The sequence below is a fragment of the Phyllobates terribilis genome, unplaced genomic scaffold (genome assembly GCF_046119375.1).
Source record: "Phyllobates terribilis strain yellow unplaced genomic scaffold, ASM4611937v1 Scaffold_20__1_contigs__length_20440879, whole genome shotgun sequence".
Classification (NCBI taxonomy): Eukaryota; Metazoa; Chordata; class Amphibia; order Anura; family Dendrobatidae; genus Phyllobates; species Phyllobates terribilis.
Genome location: NW_027362780.1, coordinates 15,063,326 through 15,070,715, shown reverse-complemented (window position 1 = coordinate 15,070,715; position 7,390 = coordinate 15,063,326).

Genomic DNA, 7,390 nt, shown 5'->3' with positions numbered 1-7,390 from the left:
TAGCCTATGCTTTAATAAATTGTATTTATGTTGTTTTATACTATGCTTTATTAAATTGTATTTGTATTGTTTTATCCTATGCTTTATTAAATTGTATTTATGTTGTTTTATCTTATGCTTTATTAAATTGTATTTATGTTGTTTTATCCTATGCTTTATTAAATTGTATTTATGTTGTTTTATCCTATGCTTTATTAAATTGAATTTATGTTGTTTTATCCTATGCTTTATTAAATTGTATTTATGTTGTTTTATCCTATGCTTTATTAAATTGTATTTCTGTGGTTTTATCCTATGCTTTATTAAATTGTATTTATGTTGTTTTAAACTATGCTTTATTAAATTGTATTTATGTTGTTTTGTCCTACGATTTATTAAATTGTATTTATGTTGTTTTAACCTATGCTTTATTAAATTGTATTTATGTTGTTTTAACCTATGCTTTATTAAATTTTATTTATGTTGTTTTATCGTATGCTTTATTAAATTGTATTTATGTTGTTTTATCCTATGCTTTATTAAATTGTAGTTATGTTGTTTTACCTATGCTTTATTAAATTGTATTTATGTTGTTTTATCCTATGCTTTATTAAATTGTATTCATGTTGTTTTAACCTATGCTTTATTAAATTTTGTTCATGTTGTTTTATCTTATGCTTTATTAAATTGTATTTATGTTGTTTTAACCTATGCTTTATTAAATTTTATTTATGTTGTTTTATCCTATGCTTTATTAAATTTTATTTATGTGGTTTTATCCTATGCTTTATTAAAAAATATTTATGTTGTTTTATCCTATGCTTTATTAAATTGTATTTATGTTGTTTTATCCTATGCTTTATTAAATTGTATTTATGTTGTTTATCCTATGTTTCATTAAATTGTATTTATGTTGTTTTATCCTATGCGTTATTAAATTGTATTTATGTTGTTTTGTCCTATGCTTTATTAAATTGTATTTATGTTGTTTTATCCTATGCTTTATTAAATTGTATTTCTGTGGTTTTATCCTATGTTTTATTAAATTGTATTTATGTTGTTTTAAACTATGCTTTATTAAATTGTATTTATGTTGTTTTGCCCTATGCTTTATAAAATTGTATTTATGTTGTTTTAACCTATGCTTTATTAAATTGTATTTATGTTGTTTTATCCTATGCTTTATTTAATTGTATTTATGTTGTTTTAACGTATGCTTTATTAAATTGCATTTATGTTTTTTTATCCTATGCTTTATTAAATTGTATTTATGTTGTTTTATCCTATGCTTTATTAAATTGTAATTATGTTGTTTTATCCTATGCTTTATTAAATTGTATTTATGTTGTTTTATCCTGTGCTTTATTAAATTGCATTTATGTGGTTTTATCCTATGCTTTATTAAAAAGTATTTATGATGTTTTATCCTATGCTTTTTTAAATTGTATTTATGTTGTTTTATCCTATGCTTTATTAAATTGTATTTATGTTGTTTTAACCTATGCTTTATTAAATTTTATTTATGTTGTTTTATCCTATGCTTTATTAAATTGTATTTATGTGGTTTTATCCTATGCTTTATTAAAAATTATTTATGTTGTTTTATCCTATGCTTTATTAAATTGTATTTATGTTGTTTTATCCTATGCTTTATTAAATTGTATTTATGTTGTTTTATCCTATGCTTTATTAAATTTTATTCATGTTGTTTTATCCTATGCTTTATTAAATTGTATTTATGTTGTTTTATCCTATGTTTTATTAAAATGTATTTATGTAGTTTTATCCTATGCTTTCTTAAATTGTATTTATGTTGTTTTAACCTATGCTTTATTAAATTGTATTCATGTTGTTTTATCTTAAGCTTTACTAAATTATATTCATGTTGTTTTATCTTATGCTTTATTAAATTGTATTTATGTTGTTTTAACATATGCTTTATTAAATTGTATTTATGTAGTTTATCCTATGTTTCATTAAATTGTATTTATGTTGTTTTATCCTATGCTTTATTAAATTGTATTTATGTTGTTTTGTCCTATGCTTTATTAAATTGTATTTATGTTGTTTTATTATATGCTTTATTAAATTGTATTTTTGTGGTTTTATCCTATGCTTTATTAAATTGTATTTATGTTGTTTTAAACTATGCTTTATTAAATTGTATTTATGCTGTTTTAAACTATGCTTTATTAAATTGTATTTATGTTGTTTTATCCTATGCTTTATTAAATTGTATCCATGTTGTTTTATCTTATGCTTTACTAAATTATATTCATGTTGTTTTATCTAATGCTTTATTAAATTGTATTTATTTTGTTTTAAACAATGCTTTATTAAATTGTATTTATGTTGTTTCAAACTATGCTTTATTAAATTGTATTTATGTTGTTTTATCCTATGCTTTATTAAATTGTATTCATGTTGTTTTATCTTATGCTTTACTAAATTATATTCATGTTGTTTTATCTAATGTTTTATTAAATTGTATTTATGTTGTTTTAAACTATGCTTTATTAAATTGTGTTTATGTTGTTTTAAACTATGCTTTATTAAATTGTATTTATGTTGTTTTAAACTATGCTTTATTAAATTGTATTTATGTTGTTTTAAACTATGCTTTATTAAATTGTATTTATGTTGTTTTAACATATGCTTTATTAAATTGTATTTATGTTGTTTTAACATATGCTTTATTAAGTTGTATTTATGTTGTTTATCCTATGTTTCATTAAATTGTATTTATGTTGTTTTATCCTATGCTTTATTAAATTGTATTTATGTTGTTTTGTCCTATGCTTTATTAAATTATATTTACGTTGCTTTAACCTATGCTTTATTAAATTTTATTTATATTGTTTTATCCTATGCTTTATTAAATTGTATTTATGTTGTTTTATCCTATGCTTTATTAAATTGTATTTATGTTGTTTTATCCTATGCTTTATTAAATTGAATTTATGTTGTTTTATCCTATGCTTTATTAAATTGTATTTAATTTTTTTATCCTATGCTTTATTAAAGTGTATTTATGTTGTTTTAGCCTATGCTTTAATAAATTGTATTTATGTTGTTTTATACTATGCTTTATTAAATTGTATTTATATTGTTTTATCCTATGCTTTATTAAATTGTATTTATGTTGTTTTATCTAATGCTTTATTAAATTGTATTTATTTTGTTTTAAACTATGCTTTATTAAATTGTATTTATGTTGTTTCAAACTATGCTTTATTAAATTGTATTTATGTTGTTTTAAACTATGCTTTATTAAATTGTATTTATGTTGTTTTAACCTATGCTTTATTAAATTGTAATCATGTTGTTTTATCTTAAGCTTTACTAAATTATATTCATGTTGTTTTATCTTATGCTTTATTAAATTGTATTTATGTTGTTTTAACATATGCTTTATTAAATTGTATTTATGTAGTTTATCCTATGTTTCATTAAATTGTATTTATGTTGTTTTATCCTATGCTTTATTAAATTGTATTTATGTTGTTTTGTCCTATGCTTTATTAAATTGTATTTATGTTGTTTTATTATATGCTTTATTAAATTGTATTTTTGTGGTTTTATCCTATGCTTTATTAAATTGTATTTATGTTGTTTTAAACTATGCTTTATTAAATTGTATTTATGCTGTTTTAAACTATGCTTTATTAAATTGTATTTATGTTGTTTTATCCTATGCTTTATTAAATTGTATCCATGTTGTTTTATCTTATGCTTTACTAAATTATATTCATGTTGTTTTATCTAATGCTTTATTAAATTGTATTTATTTTGTTTTAAACAATGCTTTATTAAATTGTATTTATGTTGTTTCAAACTATGCTTTATTAAATTGTATTTATGTTGTTTTATCCTATGCTTTATTAAATTGTATTCATGTTGTTTTATCTTATGCTTTACTAAATTATATTCATGTTGTTTTATCTAATGTTTTATTAAATTGTATTTATGTTGTTTTAAACTATGCTTTATTAAATTGTGTTTATGTTGTTTTAAACTATGCTTTATTAAATTGTATTTATGTTGTTTTAAACTATGCTTTATTAAATTGTATTTATGTTGTTTTAAACTATGCTTTATTAAATTGTATTTATGTTGTTTTAACATATGCTTTATTAAATTGTATTTATGTTGTTTTAACATATGCTTTATTAAGTTGTATTTATGTTGTTTATCCTATGTTTCATTAAATTGTATTTATGTTGTTTTATCCTATGCTTTATTAAATTGTATTTATGTTGTTTTGTCCTATGCTTTATTAAATTATATTTACGTTGCTTTAACCTATGCTTTATTAAGTTTTATTTATATTGTTTTATCCTATGCTTTATTAAATTGTATTTATGTTGTTTTATCCTATGCTTTATTAAATTGTATTTATGTTGTTTTATCCTATGCTTTATTAAATTGAATTTATGTTGTTTTATCCTATGCTTTATTAAATTGTATTTAATTTTTTTATCCTATGCTTTATTAAAGTGTATTTATGTTGTTTTAGCCTATGCTTTAATAAATTGTATTTATGTTGTTTTATACTATGCTTTATTAAATTGTATTTATATTGTTTTATCCTATGCTTTATTAAATTGAATTTATGTTGTTTTATCCTATGCTTTATTAAATTGTATTTATGTTGTTCATCCTATGTTTCATTAAATTGTATTTATGTTGTTTTGTCCTATGCTTTATTAAATTGTATTTATGTTGTTTATCCTATGTTTCATTAAATTGTATTTATGTTGTTTTATCCTATGCTTTATTAAATTGTATTTATATTGTTTTATCCTATGCTTTATTAAATTGTATTTATGTTGTTTTGTCCTATGCATTATTAAATTGTATTTATGTTGTTTTATCCTATGCTTTATTAAATTGTATTCATGTTGTTTTATCTTATGCTTTACTAAATTATATTCATGTTGTTTTATCTAATGCTTTATTAAATTGTATTTATGTTGTTTTAAACTATGCTTTATTAAATTGTGTTTTTGTTGTTTTGTCCTATGCTTTATTAAATTTTATTTATGTTGTTTATCCTATGTTTCATTTAATTGTATTTATGTTGTTTTATCCTATGCTTTATTAAATTGTATTTATGTTGTTTTATCCTATGCTTTATTAAATTGTATTTATGTTGTTTTATCCTATGCTTTATTAAATTGTATTTCTGTGGTTTTATCCTATGCTTTATTAAATTGTATTTATGTTGTTTTAAACTATGCTTTATTAAATTGTATTTATGTTGTTTTGTCCTACGATTTATTAAATTGTATTTATGTTGTTTTAACCTATGTTTTATTAAATTGTATTTAAGTTGTTTTAACCTATGCTTTATTAAATTTTATTTATGTTGTTTTATCGTATGCTTTATTAAATTGTATTTATGTTGTTTTATCCTATGCTTTATTAAATTGTAGTTATGTTGTTTTAACCTATGCTTTATTAAATTGTATTTATGTTGTTTTATCCTATGCTTTATTAAATTGTATTCATGTTGTTTTAACCTATGCTTTATTAAATTTTGTTCATGTTGTTTTATCTTATGCTTTATTAAATTGTATTTATGTTGTTTTAACCTATGCTTTATTAAATTTTATTTATGTTGTTTTATCCTATGCTTTATTAAATTGTATTTATGTGGTTTTATCCTATGCTTTATTAAAAAATATTTATGTTGTTTTGTCCTATGCTTTATTAAATTATATTTACGTTGCTTTAACCTATGCTTTATTAAATTTTATTTATGTTGTTTTATCCTATGCTTTATTAAATTGTATTTATGTTGTTTTATCCTATGCTTTATTAAATTGTATTTATGTTGTTTTATCCTATGCTTTATTAAATTGAATTTATGTTGTTTTATCCTATGCTTTATTAAATTGTATTTAATTTGTTTTATCCTATGCTTTATTAAAGTGTATTTATGTTGTTTTAGCCTATGCTTTAATAAATTGTATTTATGTTGTTTTATACTATGCTTTATTAAATTGTATTTATATTGTTTTATCCTATGCTTTATTAAATTGTATTTATGTTGTTTTATCTTATGCTTTATTAAATTGTATTTATGTTGTTTTGTCCTATGCTTTATTAAATTTTATTTATGTTGTTTATCCTATGTTTCATTTAATTGTATTTATGTTGTTTTATCCTATGCTTTATTAAATTGTATTTATGTTGTTTTATCCTATGCTTTATTAAATTGTATTTATGTTGTTTTATCCTATGCTTTATTAAATTGTATTTCTGTGGTTTTATCCTATGCTTTATTAAATTGTATTTATGTTGTTTTAAACTATGCTTTATTAAATTGTATTTATGTTGTTTTGTCCTACGATTTATTAAATTGTATTTATGTTGTTTTAACCTATGTTTTATTAAATTGTATTTAAGTTGTTTTAACCTATGCTTTATTAAATTTTATTTATGTTGTTTTATCGTATGCTTTATTAAATTGTATTTATGTTGTTTTATCCTATGCTTTATTAAATTGTAGTTATGTTGTTTTAACCTATGCTTTATTAAATTGTATTTATGTTGTTTTATCCTATGCTTTATTAAATTGTATTCATGTTGTTTTAACCTATGCTTTATTAAATTTTGTTCATGTTGTTTTATCTTATGCTTTATTAAATTGTATTTATGTTGTTTTATCCTATGCTTTATTAAATTGTATTTATGTGGTTTTATCCTATGCTTTATTAAAAAATATTTATGTTGTTTTATCCTATGCTTTATTAAATTGTATTTATGTTGTTTTATCCTATGCTTTATTAAATTGTATTTATGTTGTTTTATCCTATGCTTTATTAAATTGAATTTATGTTGTTTTATCCTATGCTTTATTAAATTGTATTTAATTTGTTTTATCCTATGCTTTATTAAAGTGTATTTATGTTGTTTTAGCCTATGCTTTAATAAATTGTATTTATGTTGTTTTATACTATGCTTTATTAAATTGTATTTGTATTGTTTTATCCTATGCTTTATTAAATTGTATTTATGTTGTTTTATCTTATGCTTTATTAAATTGTATTTATGTTGTTTTATCCTATGCTTTATTAAATTGTATTTATGTTGTTTTATCCTATGCTTTATTAAATTGAATTTATGTTGTTTTATCCTATGCTTTATTAAATTGTATTTATGTTGTTTTAACATATGCTTTATTAAATTGTATTTATGTTGTTTTGTCCTATGCTTTATTAAATTGTATTTATGTTGTTTATCCTATGTTTCATTAAATTGTATTTATGTTGTTTTATCCTATGCTTTATTAAATTGTATTTATATTGTTTTATCCTATGCTTTATTAAATTGTATTTATGTTGTTTTGTCCTATGTTTCATTTAATTGTATTTATGTTGTTTTAAACTATGCTTTATTAAATTGT